The following is a 19630-nucleotide window of genomic DNA, read 5'->3' as shown; positions in this document are numbered from 1 at the left end:
TCTCGTGTCCATATAAAGGGCAATAAATGATTGTAAGTTATCTACTGTAACTGGCTGCGGTATACAAACTGTAAAAAATTGCTGTAGTTATGCAGCTGTTTGACGGTAACTTACCGTAGATTAGCAAATCGTGTATGACCACTAATCATTTATCTTTATATTTACATCCTTACATCTCTTGTACATAAGGGCAAAAAAATAGTTGTTAATTATCTACTGTAACTAGCAGCAGTAAACAAACTGTAAAAAAATGCTGTAGTTATGCAGCTGTTTGACGGTAACCTATCGTAGATTAGCAAATCGTGTATGACCATGAATCATTTATCTTTATTTTTACATCCATCTCTTGTACATAAGGGTAAAAAAAGTTGTCAATTATTTACTGTAACTAGCTGCGGTATACAAACTGTAAAAAATTGCTGTAGTTACACAGCTGTTTGACAGTAACTTACCGTAGATTAGCAAATCATGTATGACCACGAATCATTTATCTTTATTTTTACATACATACATCTCTTGTCCATATAAAGGGCAATAAATTGTTGTAAGTTATTTACTGTAACTGGCTGCGGTATACAAACTGTAAAAAATTGCTGTAGTTACGCAGCTGTTTGATGGTAACTTACTGTAGATTTAAATTGATGTTATTTACTGGCAACAGTTTGTTCAAAGGTAAATGAACATTAAACATTAACAAGTCATTATCTTTACAAAATAAAATTATAAATAACAGTCTCATGCAAACATTTTCTGTTTTTTTCCATTCAGATTTTGTTTCCGAGAATGCTTTGCTTGGCAAATAGCTGCCAGTAATACTGTAATGTCTATAGTGTATCTGCCCGTAATGTAGTTTCGTAACTTTTATTATTATTATGTCGGCTGATGTAGAAACAGGTAACAAAATTGTGGGATGTGATTTTATGTCAGAAGAAAAGTGGGTCTATAACTAACCAGATTAAAGTTTGACAAAGTTTGTACATCAAGCACTGATCTTTTACAATGAGACCAAGATAAGACGAGTATCAGTAAAGTAAACAGTGTAGACTTTTATGTTGACTTTAATCACTACATATTTAATGAAGTCCATGAATGATGCATCCACCTATGCTACATATTTAACTTCTCTCCATCCTTAGCCCGCTGGTCATTTCCACCCCACCCCCAGGCTTTTGATGTATAATTCATCCAGAACATATTCCATTAATAAGTCGTATGATAATTCTGTTGATGCCGCACTTATATTAATGTAGATGCAAACAGTGGACATCAGCGTTTTTGCGAGTTGTGTTCCAAACATACAGAATGCGCTCCGTCAATGCGCCGCGAACGATATGCTCGGCGAGCAAACCGTAACAGCCGCGACGGATCTCGCAAGGTTCAAACAAACTCATCAGCTATTGTCTATAACAGTAGGTTTGCCTGGGCAACAAACAATAGGATCCATATGCTGATGAATTTCTGAACCATATGTGATAAATAAAAAATGAAAAATAAAAGACGGAGGAACAGGCAGGCGTGGAGAGATGAATCTGTCTCTCCAGAAGGCAAACGTTTCAGGAAACAGGTTTGCGTGGCTCTATCGAACTGCAGGAGGGACAGAGAGAAAGAAAGAGAGATGGGGGAGGTGGGGGTCTTTCCGAGCGTCTGTTATGCCGAGAAATGCAAACGAGCCAATCTGCTCCACTCTCGTACAGGAGACGAGTGAAAAAACAAGAATGTACACGACAGGATTGTCAGGTGGTGGCGGAACTCACACAAACGGCTACCTAATGACTCGATTTATTCAAATGCCGCCCAGTTCCTCCTAATGGTGTCTTCCAGCTGCATTTCCATCCACACACTCTCGCTCGCTCCCTCTAGCCTGAGTGAAAGTGGCGTTTAAGGGCCCAAATCCCTCCGAGGGACCCTTGGATCTCGACACATCTACCCACGGGAACAATGTGCATGTTGTTCATGCATCTGATCAGCACCGTGATCGTCACATACTGCGGCATGATCAAGCTCACAAACACGAACGCACTTTGACAATAATGGTGGCTTGCTGCAGAATATTTGTGGTTTACAGTACACTACAGTACAGTTCAGTATATTACAGCACAGTACCGCATTGCCTTGCATGTGTGGCATCGAGTTATCATGAAGGTTTTGTTGAATGTTTGAATTTGAGCTCAGTTGAAGCAAATCAATTGCCATTACAATGTTCGTACGCATTCTAAAAAAGAAAAATAAATGCATTTTTGAAAATAAAGGCTTAATAGGAGCAATTGTACAATACAAACAAAAATCATTAAACAGTGGTGGGTTTATCAAAGGCGAGGGTGTTTTCGATGGGGAGATCTTCTACATGAGATAATCTAATTCCCCATAATCCCTGGGCAAATATGACTCGAGCTAATCTCCACATCAATATTTGGCTTTCGTTTTTAATTATCACATCAAACAGAGTGGAGTACGACCACAGCGAGCTTGATTGCTAAGCTGGGGAACATTTTTAGTGTTGTCCTGTTTGCATTGTATTGACATTTGGCAGACAACACAAAGAGCGATTATCTGGAGTAGCGCACGGGTCGTTGGGACAGTCGGGAGTGACCGGATTCGGCGCAGAATTGGACGACAGAGGCACGCTATAAACGTACCACAAAGAAAACAGGTGGACACAATGCGCATAATGATCGTAGAAAGTTACCGTACTCAGCAAGCCCACCGAGCTCTGTGATTTACACCGCCGTAGGATTTATAGCGCTTTGAAAGAACATAATAACCCTTGCAAACATAATAATCATTCAGAAAAAATGAAAAAAAAAAATCTCTGCCTTTGTTATCTTACAATTACTATTGTGTATTTTATTGCATAATGGGTCTCAACAGTGCAGTTAATGGTATTACTGGCATAAGACCAGAACTTGGCTTGTAAATAAGCATAATGGCACTTTTTAATAAATTACCTCACCTCGACACAACAATAATTTAATCTCCCTTATGAAAAAGGGACAGGTTGACAATGCTGGATTTATGATGTTATAGATTAGTCATCATCATTACTCTTGGATCTGTTATATATTTCTCAGATGAATTTGCTAATGTGCAGTCACTAGCTAAAATGAATATTGGCCGACCACCTCGCTCTTAAAATGCTGGAATGCTTTCAGACTCTTTGGAAAGCAGAGACGCATTTCATATGGTCAAATATCAAAATTGGCGTATGCTTGAGTTTGCATTTATTGCATTTGATTAAAGTAACCTGGCTTTTAACTTAAAATAGAGCTTTTCTATATTCTGCATCCCTGAGATTAATATAAGGAGCTCGGCTGTTTCCAGAATGGATGCTTTTTAGTGGGACTGAGGCTAAACATTTGTGTGTGATTACATGCGTCTGCTGTGACCATAAAAAAGTCATTCTTTTTATTGTTTTGAACATCCATTCATCCCATCCAGCTTATCGTATGTAAGGCCACAAAGAGTGCTGGAGCTAATCCGATCCCAGGGTTCGGACGGAAGACAGGAAAAGATTCCGGACAGGTGCCCAGTCCATCGCAGGCTTTAGCACTGTATTATGTATACAGTATAATGTTGTTTATGTGAAAAGTATTTCCCGTTTGTGGAGAAACTTTGTGTGGTGGAAATATTGGCGCTAGCAGCATTAAAATGCTTTGCAATAATGCACTCTATATAATTTTGCTCTCTCTTTTGAGTTATGAACTGTATTTTATGAAGCACTGGGTTTTTTGATGACTGGATACGGAAACTAACAATGATATCGACTTCTGACTGATGGCACATCAGCAAAATTTCACACAGTGTGAAAACTCTGCATTTTTTGCAAATGTGTTAACGTATGGATGAGCTAAATATAGCCGAGCATTTCATGGTGGCGACTTTAGTTTCATGTTTCTCTCACACACACATGCCCTGAATGATAAAGGTGACCCGATGGGTTTGATTTCAGCAGATTGATTGAACCAGGAAGAGAGAGAGAGAGAGAGAGAGAGAGAGAGAGAGAGATTTTGCCAAGACTGTCCAGACCAGCTGACATAACTAATGTAAGCGTATACTTCCAAAAAAAAATGTCACAGTCTGGTGAATGTGAGAATTTTATACATACAATATAATGAACAGAAGATATTTTGATAAATTATAATGGCCACACAGTTGACGGTACTTATTGACTTCCATAGTAAAAAAAAACTTGGAAGTTGCTGCCGTCATTTATCAGAATATCTTCTTTTATGTTCAACAGCATAAAGCAACTTATACAGATTTAAAACAACATGAGGGTGAGTAAATGTTTTTTTTTTTTTTTTTTTGGTAAACTATCCCTTAAATGCAGATTGAGTCATTCAATAACATTTTAAATGTGCCCAGTGTATATGACATCATTTAAACATTTGTTAAATTAGGTCGATGAAGGTGCCATAGATTTTAACATCATTAAAGCAGTTTAATACAGACATATACGTGATTGGCTGATAAGCGGCAGGTATCGTTGAATTATTAATTAAATCATCTTCAGTAATTAGCATGAGCATTAGCTGGGTTGTATAATGGCAGTCATGGTCAGCAGCATGCCCATGACCCCGGATCTTCCCTGTGGCTCAAATAAAAAAGAGCCTATTAAAATGTGTGTGCGTGCGTGTCAGTGTTAAACATGTGGAAGTTCAACAGACGAACACCTGCTACTGCAAACACATTCTTCACGGTCATTTGTGTCGAAAAGCAGCTAATGGTAATATACTGTACTTTAATGGAAGTACGTTTAGGTAGCATTCTTTGAATCTCAGAGCTTATTGATTTTTTTAATCATTTAGATTCATTGCGGGTTTACAGAAAGTTTTGTCATCAGAGAAGTGCAATTTATTTATTTATTTGATTAAATTGTATTTAATTCCAACTCCATACATAAGAAATCGTGTTGCCTATTTAAAGAGAATTTCTGTATATTTGCAGTTTGGTTTTAATTTAGTTCTACCCTAAATAAGCTATTTAGCATAATTGACGTTTAGGCCACAACACAGAATATTACATTTACAGAATAGTACATTATTTATTTTTTATTCACACCCTTTATTTTTATTACTGTCGTTATGTTTTTATAATAGTTGTTCAGTCGAATTCTGCATCTAAGTCAACCCCATCCTGCCATGTACAGTACTGTGCAAAAGTCTATGCTAAAATTACTGTTAGCAAAGTTTTAATGTCAATCCATATTTATTTTTCACTCTTTTTTAAGATACAAACAGAAAATACAAGAAATATGTACACAAAAATTAAAAAATAAAACAATTTTCAGGACTTAATGTCTTCTTCAAGCATCAGTCAGTATTAAGTGCAACCTTTCTAGGCACGAAACACATCTTGAGCTTTTTTAAGGAGACTGAAGTCATTTGATAAGAAATAGAAATTAGGATTTAATTAAATTTAGGTTGAAGAGATCCTGCAACTGCCTGCTATTGCCCGAGTTTACCCTAAATACTTGACACATCAGCTTATATTTTTATACTGTACTACATACACATTTCCTGTATTTTCTGGTTGTATTCTAATAAAGAGACTGAGAAATATTTATATATGATTACTATGCAATTGCAAAACAACAAAACAAATGGTAACATGTTGGCATAAGACTTTTGCACAGTACTGTACAGTATGTCTAGGAAAAAGACATGAAATACTTTACAAAAGATCTATGAATATCTTTTGATCACGCCCTAAGTTCTGTCCCAGCTCATATTTCTTAACTAGCCTAAAACAATTTTGATCTAGGATCAGTCCCATATTTATTTTCTGATCATATTTGCCTTCCTATACCCATATCTTTTGAAGGTATTTTGTATCCAATAATTATGAAGTATATTAATTGTTATTATATTAATGGCCACAGTCGGGTTATATGCTGATCAGGTAAAATCTGAGATGTTAAATTGTCTGCATATGTGAGTGACAGTGTGAATGTTTGTGTCTGTATGTGTTAGTGCTATGATAGATGACATCACTCCCTGTTACCTCAATACCGTATGGATCAATTGTCCAGGGTAAACTCTGTATTTTTTTAAAGTTTTGTTTCGCAAGTGCACATGAAATTATTGCGTGCTCACATGAAACTATTGCGTGCGCACTTGAAACTTTCGCGTGCACACATGAAAACTTTCGCATGCGCAGGTGAAACTTTCACTTTCACATGCGCGCACGAAAGTTTCACGTGAGCACGCGAAACTAAACTTTAAAAAAAATCTGCACATGAAGGTTTCGTGTGAGCACATGAAAGTTTCACGTGAGCACATAAAAGTTTCACGTGAGCACATGAAACAGAATTTTAGTTTTTGTTTAGCCCTACATCATATATGTGTGTGTGTGCGAACTGTGTATAATAATTATGTATATATAAATATGCACACTTGCATGTATAATTTTAAGAAAAAAAAATATATTTATACATTAAGTATTATATTTATATAAAATATAGATTATATATGTATATGCTAGGGCTGGGCATAGATTAATCTAGATTAATCTCATACAAAATAAAAGTAATTTTTTGCATAATGAGTTTGTGCTGTGTGTAAATATTATGTATATTTAAACACACACACATACATATATATATAAGAAATGTTTTATTTATATATTGTTTTTTATTTATATATAATATATAAAAATATAAATAAATAAATATATATACATGTATAAATGTTTCTTAAATACATACATGAATGTGTGTGCATTTATATACTGTTTACATAATAATTATACACAGCACAAACTCATATGTTATGCAAAAAAATTCTTTTATTTTGTATGAGATTAATCTATGCCCAGCACTAGTATATACACAAATAAAAATTTCTTAAATATATACATGCATGTGTGTGCATTCATCTATACAAAGGTATATACACAGTTCATACACACACACACACTTTTATTCTGTTATAGATTAATCGTGATTAATTGTTATGCATCCCTGATTTAGATGGATACCTGCACTGTAAAAAAAAAAAATAAAAATAAATAAATAAATAAATATATGCAGAATGAAGTTAAAACATTACATGTTGAACAAGTTGATATTGTTTAACTTAATTTGTTCAGTTAAAGTAACATAAAAGTAGATGTCGATTCGACAACAGTGTGTAAAATATGAACTGCATTGTTTAGTTTAATACAAAGTTATTAAATGAGAATCATTCACAGTACCACATAGTATGGTCATTGGTCACTCATATTTAATCTGGATTATAAAAGCATAATTGTATGAATATAAGACTAAAAAGTCTGGATTATCCTCTTTCTCTCGTTTTACGTGTTAGATCATAATTACATGCTCAGGGATTCATCACTTTTTTATGCCTTACGTGTGAATATAAAGAGTTATGAATAATATTATAAATTATAGATTGCAAAATCACAGAATTATGAGTAGCCGCTTTGCTGAAGGACTCGGAGAGACATGCTTGAGGAAAAGGTTATGAATACTGAATTTGTTCTGAGCCGTTAAAGGAAAGAAAAGGAAGGGAAGTGGAAAGGAGACGTGATGGGTCGGAAAGGAAAGAGAAAAAAAAGTAAAGGAAGTCATAAAAAGAAGTTAGAACAATGTAAAAAGAAAATAATAGTAAATGTAAAAACTGTGAAAATCAGTACAGATATACAGAAGCGAACGAAAACAATAAATCACTCTCATACACACACAATGTTAGTGTACTACAGTATAGTGTACAAACTCCCACCCACTTCTCTTCTCTATTGTTGCGTGCGTGTGTGTGTGTTTGCTATATAAATCATGCTGACATCAGCGTCGGTGAAAGTTGCCGCGGCCGCGTGCTGGAGTCCTTCAGTGAGGCCGAGAGAGAGACAGGAAGAGGAAACACGAGCGAAGGAACGCGAACAGGGCAGATGATCACTTCGACCTGGGATAACCGATTCTCGTTTCATCATTCCATGACATTCGGTGACATTTAAAAAGCTATTAACGGCCACGGCCGTCGTTCCTGTAGGAAGACATAGGCCTGTGTGCCCTCACCGCAGATAATGTGATCATATGTGGCTGGATTAACTGATTACTGTGATATCACACACTGATCACAAATGAGCCACCGCTGACCGAATGCCAGCTCACAAACTATAAACGTATAACGCTTCATTTCACTGTCATCTGCTTAGACCTATTGGGATTTGACTTTCCGAAGTGGTTACATATGACATCCCTTACTGAAAGATACTGTGGTAATACCATTGGCCATACATTTAACATTTGAAGGTTTGTTTACTTTAATAAACAAATGAGGTATATTACTTTAAAATACCATGGTATTAGTTACTGTGGTTTATGTACAATAATACCACAGCATTTCAGACCTACAGATACATTGTACGTACATCCATATTCTCAGAAATATTATCAAATGAATCACTCCAGTTTTTACTTCTTCAGTAGTTTGTTTAATCACGTAAATAATAAGGAAAGTCCCAATGACAGTGACTAACTTTATGATTGATGTTGTCTGTAGAAATGTGACCGTCACTTGTCGTAACAGTATCTCATAAATTCCACTCAAGTTTTCCAGAGACTGACGCCTTTCATCACGCTGATAGGGCTTCAGTAGGAAGATAAGCAATTGATGGAAACAATACAGGACAATCTATTCAAATCTTTCTGTACCACGTTTTGCGAACACGCTATTTAATCAATCACGTCCGTTTCTGTATCGTAACTGCTGTGTTTCTGTCTGATCGGGGCGGAGTCGGATAGATAGATGTCCATGTGTAGACCTATACATGCTGTGTTGTTATGTCACGCCATTGTATGCTGTGTAATTTTGCATTACTTTACGTGACTGTGGTTTACACCAACATGATCTCGCAAAGTTCCGTGGGATAGTCACAGAATTTTTTGCTCATTTTTCCGTGGCATTCTCATTGATCTCCGCATTTTTCCGTAGCCCTGCCACGGACTTTCTTTTCCGTGGCATTCTCACGGATTGGTTACTCAACTGCTTTTATCCTATTTTCAAACCATTGCCGCTTCGGTTTAGGGTTAGATTTGGTGTTTGCGTTAGAATGTCACTGTAAGTATTGGTTTATATTATTTTTTTCTGATGTATTTTTTATATTTTCTAAACTTTAAACAATTGTCGCCTGCCGTCAGGGTTATGCTACGTACACACCAAATGAGTGGCATCGCGTTACTCCCTCTAGATAACTCGTGGAATTTAACTTCATGTCTTGCAAATTTTTCGCTCAAATTGAATATTTTCATCTTGGGTGAAGACGCGTTTGAGGCGAATAGCGTGTGTTTTCGCAGCAAACACGCCGTCCATATTGCGTCATTTGCATCGCCCCACACGATAACGCGTCTGATCGCGTCTTTGCATTGACTGTGTATGTAATCTACTCGCGCAAATCGCTGAACTCGCGCCTGGTGTGAACCCACATTTAGAGTTGGGTTTGGGTAGGGATGTCATTTTATGTTAATCTAACCCTAAACCAAAGCGACAATGTTAAGAAAATAGTATAAAACAGTTGAGTAAACAATCCGTGAGAATGCCACGGAAAAGAAAGTCCATGGTAGGGCCACAGAAAAATGCCGAGATACGTAAGAATGCCATGGAAAAATGGGTAAAAAATTCCGTGACTATCCCACGGAAATTTGTGGATCAGGTTGTTTACACTTAAGGCGCTGCTGTACTTCTAGCTGACCTCCTGTCCCTCAAATTTACATTGTTGAAAATGTATTTTCCGATTCACAATTTGACACATCCTTTGGTGTGTAAGTGTGTGTTAGTACATGTTAACAGTACTAAGGTACAAATCTAGTAAACGATGACTTAAAGGAATAGTCCATTTTCTTAAAAGAAAAATCCAAATAATTTACTCACCACCATGTCATCCAAAATGTTGATGTCTTTCTTTGTTCAGTCCAGAAGAAATTATGTTTTTTGAGGAAAACATTGCAGGATTTTTCTCATTTTAATGGACTTTAATGGACACCACCACTTAATACTTAACTCAACACTTTCAACGGAGTTTCAAAGGACTATAAACGATCCCAAACGAGGCATAAGGGTCTTATCTAGTGAAACGATTGTCATTTTTGACAATAAAAATAACAAATATACACTTTTAAACCACAACTTTTCGTCTAGGTCCGGTCCAGTGCGACCTAACGTAAATGCGTGGTGACGTAGGGAGGTCACGTGTTACATAAATAAAACGCACATTTGCGCACCATTTTAAACAATAAACTGACACAAAGACATTAATTAGTATCAGTTGACATACAACAACGTAGGAACGGTCCTCTTTCTCCACACTTGTAAACACTGGGGCGGAGTTTCGCGTTCGTCCTCTGTGACCTCTTGACGTCATGACGTATTGCGTGGGGTCACGCTGACGCTTTCAGGACGGGATCTAGAAGAGAAGTTGTGGTTTAAAAGTGTATATTTGTTATTTTTATTGTCAAAAATGACAATCGTTTCGCTAGATAAGACCCTTGTGCCTCGTTTGGGATCGTTTATAGTAATTTGAATCTCCGTTGAAAAAAACTGTTAAGTGTTGAGTTAAGTATTAAATGTTGGGCTCTATTAAAGTCCATTAAAATGAGAAAAATCCTGCAATGTTTTCCTCAAAAAACATAATTTCTTCTCGACTGAACAAAGAAAGACATCAACATTTTGGATGACATGGTGGTGAGTATGTTGTCTGGATTTTTCTTTTGAGAAAATTGAATATTCCTTTAAGTTATCGCCTCCAACTTAAATCTCTTTTCTTGGACTACAACAAACACACAGATTGTAGGCAACAGTTGAACACGAATAATCCCGCCCACTTCTGACTTAGAATCTCTGAGTAGTATTCAGGCCAATCACAATGTTCTGGTTAGCTGGCCCATTGGAGGACACTGCATATATCGTCTTGCATATTTAGCATATTTACACTTTAAAATGGGCCAGTATTGTCACCTAACTTCTTCTGCTTGACTTCTCAGCATAAGTATTATTGTGAAATTAATATTATTCATTAATATTAAGAAGTGGGTATACCCCATGGCATTGCATAAAAAAGTGGGTATACCTGTGTATACCCTGCACTACACCACTGATCTCAAAAGTATTGTTAATGAAGAGCCATCAGTCACTGCTCTTCCCGCTAGTATGACACGGCCATTACTTCCTGTCTCATGTGACCAATCACAACGAAAGATGCTTGCAGAGATCAGGGGCCGATTCTAGTCACAGGTGATGAAAAGATCATGATAACTGTGACAGCGAACTAATCTCAAGTTACTGAGAAGAAAACGTTTCCCGGACACGGTTTAGATTAATCTAGGACTAGGCCTTAGTTATATTAACACATTTAAGTACTTTATACAAACAAACCTTACTGATTTGTATTATATCAATGCAAGGTGATTTTAAATCAAGGCAACTCAAACATGCATTTTAGTCTAGGACTAGGGTAAGCCGTGTCCAGGAAGCCCGGATGAGTAACTGAAAAGTTGTCGTTTAAACCTCTTGTTAGCCTTTAAAGGTTGATAATGAGCTTGTGCCATTGAGAAACATCCTTCATATGTTTTGTAAGGTTACTCAAGGTAAGTTGCACTGGACAAAATGTTCAGCGAAAACGCTTGGTAATGTTATTTGATACCTCCTCGGTCCACCACATAAATCAAAGAGGAACGAAAAGATGTTGATTTCAAATTGCTGCATGAAGACGCATTGTGTGAGGTTTGACCACAATAAAATCACATACTTTCGGTTCTTGCGTGTTTTGTAATCCATATGACAAATGTTTACATAATTTGAATAAAGTAAAGGGATAGTTCATCCAAAATTGTTGACATGAGGGTGAGTAAATAATGACAGAATTTTCATTTTTGCGTTTATCAAAAAAAGTTATACATGTTTGAAATGATAAAACAATGATACAATTTTCATTAAAACAAGTCTATGAACAAAAAGCAATTATTGTTAGATAGTCCCACATTGCAGTACGTCACATGATCAGTGTCGCATCCCGAAACATCCCCCAGAATTCCTCCATGGCACCATAAAATACGGCACACCCGTGAGCCTGACAGATAGACAGTGGTAAGGGTTGTATAGGATTAACTGCATGTACGATACAGTAATTACACATGCTACAGTCTTTCATACGCATGCATCTAACGTAAACACTATTTATAGCTGCTAAGCATATTAATTTATGAAGCTTTATTGTTTATTGTACAAGCCGGTCTGTTCGAGAGCCAATAATGTACTTGACCATACAGCTACACTGAGCAGATAATTAATGTGAGTATTGATATAATTAAACTCATTTCCAGGATAAATAGGCCTCATTTTACTTTAGTTAATTGTCTGATTTTAGATAAACAATTTTGCACAATTAACTTTTCTTCTTCGAACTGATCTACATTCAATAAAATGATTTATGGGAAAGATGCGGAACTAAATATGTATATTCTCGTCTCAGTGTTAATAATGTCTAGGGAGATATAAGGGCGTTTGCATCAAAAGAACGAAAGTGTTTTCACCCCGCACACACACTTAGCTAAACAGATAAACCTCAAACACTCTTAAGATAAACACATCTGGGCCTCAGCTTGTATGTGTGTTTTTGCAAGATCATCCTCATATGATAAAACAAACCTGCAACTTCAAATACAAGCCTCTGTTTACCACATTTTTACCTCATACTTTATGTTATGCAATTAAAACATTAAACAAATGCATTTTTTTGTATATAATCAAGGATGACAAACCATCAAACAGACAAACATATGTGCTGGCGATATATGTGATATAAGTGTTGATATATATATATATATATATATATATATATATATATATATATATATATATATATATATATATATATATATATATATACATACACATATATATACACACATATATATATATATATATATACATATATACATACATACATATATATATATATATATATATTTGCGGCCCGCCCTCCCCCTCTCTGCGGCCCGCGTCACCTTTTAAAAATATAACATAATCTGGCCCGCAGAAAGATTTTCATTCACTTTGTTTTATATTCGTTTAATTTATGATTTAAACGTTCAAGTGTTCATTCACATGTCGCCTCTAACAGCGCGTTAAAACTCCGTGGCGTGGGTCGCGTCACCCGTTGCTACGCAGCCATGAACCGCGCGCTCCGTATGTCGAGGATAACGGAATGCATGATCGGATTTTAATTCCTCAACTGAACCTCAATTTCAAATTTCAAAAGTACATTGACTGTAAGATGGTAGAGTCGCAAATGTTTGGTGTTTACTGTCAGTATCCTTCAGCTGATTCAAGTTACACATTCGTCTCCCTTTGCATCATGGAAAATACGAGTGAACGAGTGTACATCGAAATGTACCCTCAAAATCAGAATGCATTGTGGGTAAAAAGTAGTGAATGAATGTAGTGAACAACACAATTGAAGTTGTTCACTCAGGTTTTGGACCCCACTACAAAATGTCCGACACCCGATATAGTGCACTATAGTGGATAGGGAGCGGATTCAGACACAGCTATTGTGCAGTAAAGCTTCTTGAGAGGCAATATTTGAATTCACAACGAACACAAGATTTGACGTTTACGGTCACTGATGAGAACTAATATCAGGATCGCTGGATAAAGGGCTGAATTTGGATCTGTTCCCCGCAATCGTATGAATTTTAACAACGTAGATTACAGCGAATGAATACAATTAACATATATTGTGAATTTATGTTGTGTTTCGGTGTAATTATTTTGGCATATAAGACTGTATAGGAGAAAACGCTTTTGTGTGTCATGGCAAACAAACTAAATATTACAAAATGGTTAAATGATCATAGAAATGTTATCATTTTAAGGTTTTAGAGTGTAGTCTTTAATATTGTGTATGAACATTTCAATAGATAAATGAGTAAACTGTCTTAAATCAATAAGTCAGAAAATTTGACTGAAGACATTCATTAATATGAGTAAGAAACGCCAGTGCCCGCGTTTTTAATATTTATGAATAGGAATACGTACAAATCTGTACGTCTGCAAAGCTGTTAATACATAAATAATTAACGTATTAGTCCTGACAACACATTGATATTATACGTTTCATTGTGTTCAAACGTAAGTAAATGAGTGATACAACCACACTTTAACGTAAAAATACACGTATTCTCATGAGATCAGGTTGAGCACATGTTGTTAATCTTTATTATTTAAATGTATCATTTCACTTAAAGTTGCCATGAAACGGAAGTAGCGATTGCCTTATTTTCCCCGTGGTGGCGTATATCCGAATGAAACGGCTTCTGGAATGAAATAAGGCAGGGCTGGATTTGAATTTGTCCATTGAGATCTTTTGAGAATTTTTTTTTCATTTCAATTTCATTGTAACTTTAAAACAAAGATATTGTAAAATGAAGTGTAACCTTTTATTTATTTATTAGCATTTTTCTTAGTATCGGTCACATTTAGAACAACTATTATTTGCATGTGTTCACAGTAATAATAAAATACACTGATCATAATATTTATTACAAGAAGTCAGGATGTTGCTCTAAACCTCTCAGCTATGATGAAATCTTGGGTGGTTGTTACCAGCAAGAGTGTTAGATCTGTGATTTCTAACATACTTTAAACCAGCGAGCTGGTAATAAAATAGATATACATTTATATTCAATAAGCAGAAAAACTTCAGAGAGAAATGTGTGAAAAAATGTCCTTATGTTAGACAGAGAGTGAACTTTATGAATAAATGTCATCACTCGAACTTGGCATTTATTAAATGTAGGCCCGGTTTCACAGACAAGGTTTAGCTAAAGCCAGGACTAGATAAGATAAATTGACACATTTAAGCAAGTTTTTATAAACATAAAGAGCAAAAGCAGATCGTACAAAAGTGTGGTACAAATGAATACGAATTAATCACTTTGTATAATACATACAAATTGCCATGACATGAGATTGTGTATGTAAACTCATGTTCATCAGCTACTGTGTACATCTAATGGCAATTTGTTTGTATTTTATAAAGTGACTTATTTGTATTCATTTGCACATTTTTGTACGATCTGCTTTCGCTCCTGACGTTAGGAAGATCTATCTGCCATCTAAGGAACTCGTTTGCTTTAGCTCACATGTTAACTTTGTTATACATAGTTTGCATTTACTTTAAAAAGTCATTTGATCGTACTAGAGAACTGTATAGTATCATGTTAAAATCCTTTTAATCTATCTTGCTGGCAAAATGATACTTTGTTTGCAAATATTGATAAATCGTGCCGCCTGAATATTCATACGCAGGTATTTGGTGACCTTTTGAGATTGTCCATAATACCACTGACCTTCATCAAGATGTATGCGTACAAAATGCCCCCTGACAAACTTTCACAGCTAATAAAGAGTTATAACACAAATGATCAGTTTCTTTCCCTGTTCACGTGCTATATCCCACCAGATGATATTATACAACGCGTGTGTGTGTGTGTCTGAATGTGTTCATATGCGCTTTTACAAGCCAGCAGAGAGATGCTGTCTGTAATATTTACAGGCCCTCGTGTCTATACGGCTTTCTTTAAGCTGGGTGCACACTGCGATTTTTTTTTGTCCTTTACGATTGTTGCTTGTCAGATTGTACGATATGAGCCCAGCGGGATCTTGGGTAAAAGCCAAGCCAGTGGGCAACATCAAGCTTCTTTTATGTCAGACTCTACAATGTACTATCTAAGACATTTCATCACGATTGAAGAGTTGACTAGCTGTTTTACATCGTGGGTTTCGTTATAAAACCGTTTTGCACAAACCCAACTCCATATACTGAAAAAATAAACAAATTTTTTTCTTACAGAACGCAAGACACTGCAGGACTACTGTTAAAACATTGGTGTTCATCCCAAAGCCAGTGAATCTGCCATCGCATGCTTTGCCCTTGCACAAAAGAAATCTTTCACAATATGCAAAAAAACTTGTACATTTTGCAGTTAGGTTTAATGTCCTCGCATGCTCTCTCTACACACACATACACCTCAATTCACCACATCTAATAAATCTGTGACGCACACACACACTGTTAACACTGACTCCTGCATTGAGAGCGTGTGTGTGTGAGCTCTCAGGGTGGATGGCGATCCTGATGCTTCAACGAATACGAGGAAACAGCCGGTAACACGAGTCGACCAGCGGAAACACGCTGAGAATTAGAGGTGGGAAACGGAGAGAGAGACAGCGAGACGGAGAAAGAGATCGGTAGAGGAAGAGAGAGAGAGAGAGAGAGAGGCAGGGAGAGAATGTGGACGGCACGGCTGAGTGGGCGCAGAGGGATCACAGATAGTCATATCACTGGAGAGATATATGATTAAATATTAAAAGTACACGATCTCCCCACTGACTGCTATTAAATAATACAGAGGAACAAAGCAACAGACGCAGAGCACCTGTTAGTCCTGTTCTTTCCTCTATCTGAGGGGCCTGAGGAGGGTTTCAGGGGTGCTGGATTCATCTCTGCTGCCTAGATGCCGTTTAAAGATGTGTGGGCTCTCAATGTAAAAACTTGTGAGCAACATTATGCTTCATTCTGAAAGGACATCTTCTTGTGCAACGCATAGTGCAGTGAAACAAATGCCTCACGTCGTTGTTTTGTACTACTTTGTGAATACAAAGACAATAAAGATTCATTCATGTGTTAATTATTTATTTAATGTTAGTTATTTTATTTAATGCTGAGAGATATTTAAAAATTCAGTCTACATTTATTTTTAAAAGTTTAAAGCACTTTATTTATATTTTTACATATTTTATGAATATTAGTATACTCTCATCAAAACTATGGCATAACACAAATGCAATTGGTGGCGATTATGTTGCGACTGAAAGTATCCCAAATAAAGTAAAATTCGCTAAATTTTATTTGTGGTATTTTATCAAGCAGCTTATTGAGTTCTTATTGACTGCTTTTTCTTCATTATTTGGGTAAGTTATTTATTTTATAAGTAAAAATATTGTTTTAAAATGAAAGAAAGTCATATTTTTGCACAATTATATTTTCGTCAAGAAAAGTAATTTCATCAATTAGAACATAATTTATGTTTAAGATCATGAGTGTTTCAAAACTTTTGGTAGAGTTTAAAAAGTGAAAGTTGGATCTACTGGTACTACTTAAAAAAAGTTTTTCACTTTGGGGCGGTTTCCTGGACAGGGATTAGACTAGTCCTAGACTAAAACATTTTTAAGAGCTGTCCAAACTGAAAATAACTTGAACTTACATATCTTAAAATACATCAGTGACCTTTGTTTCGCCCCAAAATGCACACAAGCAATGTTTTCAGTAAGGCATGTCTGTTAAAACTAGTTATATTTTCTAATTAAACTGAGGCCTAGTCCTGGATTAAGCTAATCACTGTCCGGGAAACCGCCCCTTTAAGTTTTTTCAACTTAAATTTTCTCACTTTAAGTTTATCCGACATACATTTTCTCACTTTAAGTTTATCCGACATACATTTTCTCACTTTAAGTTTATCCGACTTAAATTTTCTTACTTTAAGTTTTTTCAACTTAAATTTTCTCACTTTAAGTTTTTCCAACTTAAATTTTCTCACTTTAAGTTTTTCCGACATACATTTTCTCACTTTAAGTTTATCCGACATACATTTTCTCACTTTAAGGTTATCCGACATACATTTTCTCACTTTAAGTTTATCCGACTTAAATTTTCTTACTTTAAGTTTTTTCAACTTAAATTTTCTCACTTTAAGTTTTTCCAACATACATTTTCTCACTTTAAGGTTATCCGACTTAAATTTTCTCACTTTAAGTTTATCCGACTTAAATTTTCTCACTTTAAGTTTTTCCGACATACATTTTCTCACTTTAAGGTTATCCGACATACATTTTCTCACTTTAAGGTTATCCGACATACATTTTCTCACTTTAAGTTTATCCGACTTAAATTTTCTCACTTTAAGTTTTTTCAACTTAAATTTTCTCACTTTAAGTTTTTCCGACATACATTTTCTCACTTTAAGGTTATCCGACTTAAATTTTCTCACTTTAAGTTTATCCGACTTAAATTTTCTCACTTTAAGTTTATCTGACTTAAATTTTCTCACTTTAAGTTTATCCGACTTAAATTTTCTCACTTTAAGTTTATCCGACTTAAATTTTCTCACTTTAAGTTTTTTCAACTTAAATTTTCTCACTTTAAGTTTTTCCGACATACATTTTCTCACTTTAAGGTTATCCGACTTAAATTTTCTCACTTTAAGTTTATCCGACTTAAATTTTCTCACTTTAAGTTTTTTCAACTTAAATTTTCTCACTTTAAGTTTATCCAACATAAATTTTCTCACTTTATGTTTATCCGACTTAAAATTTCTCACTTTAAATGAAAATGTTCATGTTAAAAAAATAATAAAACAAATGATTTCAGTTGGTAACACCAAAAAAATTTAAGCTTCTTCAACTTCTTAAATTTAAGGTTTTACCAATTGAAGCATTTTTTTTAAGTAAATCCAACTTTTTGCAGTGTAGTGCAATTTATTAAAGAATTACTCAACTTTCTTAAAAAAATCCCGATAATTTACTCACCCTCATGGCATCCAAAAAGTTGATGTCTTTCTTTGTTCAGTTGAGAAGAAATTACGTTTTTTGAGGAAAACATTCCAGAATTTTTTTCAATTTAATTGACTTTATTGGACCTCAACAGTTTTAATGCAGTTTAAAATTGCTGTTTTAACGCAGCTTCAAAGCGATTTAAACAATCCCAAATGAGACATAGGGGGCTTATCTAACAAAACGATGGTCACTTTCATCAAGAAAAATGTAAAATATGTACTTTTACAGTCGATGATGTGACAGTGCGACCTCACGTAATGTGCAATGACGTCCAAAGTTCATGCGTTACATATGTGAAACGTGATACATATGTGATACATATGTGAAATAATAAACCGACACAAAGACATTATTTAAATATCAATCCACATGCAACAACCTCGGAATGGTCCTCTTTCTCCACATTGAAAACACTGGGCGGTAGTCATGCGTGACCTTTCCACGTGATGACGCATTACGTGAGGTTGCGGTGGTTCATCACACGGCTAGTGCAAGATGAGAAGTTATTTTTTTTTTCTTGCTGAAAAAGACAATCCTTTTGCTAGATAATCCCTTATGCCTTGTTTGGGTATTTTTTCTAACTGCATTGAAACTGTTGAGGTCCAATAAAGTCTATCAAGTTTAGAAAAATCATTGAACGTTTTCCTCAAATAACTTAATTTCTACTCGAGACATCAAAGAATAAAGAAAGACATCAACATTTTGGAAGACATGGTGGTGAGTAAATTATCAGTAAATCATTTTTTAAGAAAGTGCTTTAATAAAATACATTTTCTGAATTCCTGATGATTCCCATAATCGTGAACAGACACCAATCAGAGGAGACCGAGAGGTTTGTAAACTCTTTTCTTATTTCGTTTGATTCAAAATCTTCCTTTTGTAAATAAATAAAAAAGTACAATTTTAAAAGACTCAAGAGGCAAACATGAACTATATGAGAAACTGAAACATGTGGAGTGTTTCAAGTTAATCACTTTTAAGGTTGACATCTAGTTATCTAGATGTTGTCTACATGTATG

General features: G+C 35.4%; 1 protein-coding gene across 2 annotated transcripts in view; it reads right to left on the bottom strand.

Moving 5' to 3' along the window:
* Positions 1 to 19630, bottom strand: part of mafb (MAF bZIP transcription factor b) — a 96831-nt gene that overhangs the window by 21161 nt on the left and 56040 nt on the right. Inside the window, exon 3 of one of the 2 annotated variants that reach the window (XM_055191873.2) lies at positions 11982 to 12063. The exons of the other annotated variant lie outside the window; for it this stretch is intronic. The gene's annotated coding sequence lies outside the window, so the exon portion shown is untranslated. Of the gene's footprint in view, positions 1 to 11981; positions 12064 to 19630 lie in introns of those variants that run through there. 2 annotated transcript variants of the gene reach the window in all.

Source organism: Misgurnus anguillicaudatus, chromosome 6 (genome assembly GCF_027580225.2).
Source record: "Misgurnus anguillicaudatus chromosome 6, ASM2758022v2, whole genome shotgun sequence".
Lineage (NCBI taxonomy): Eukaryota > Metazoa > Chordata > Actinopteri > Cypriniformes > Cobitidae > Misgurnus > Misgurnus anguillicaudatus.
The sequence above is the reverse complement of the archived record's forward strand: the minus strand, read 5'-3'. Positions and strand labels throughout refer to the sequence as shown.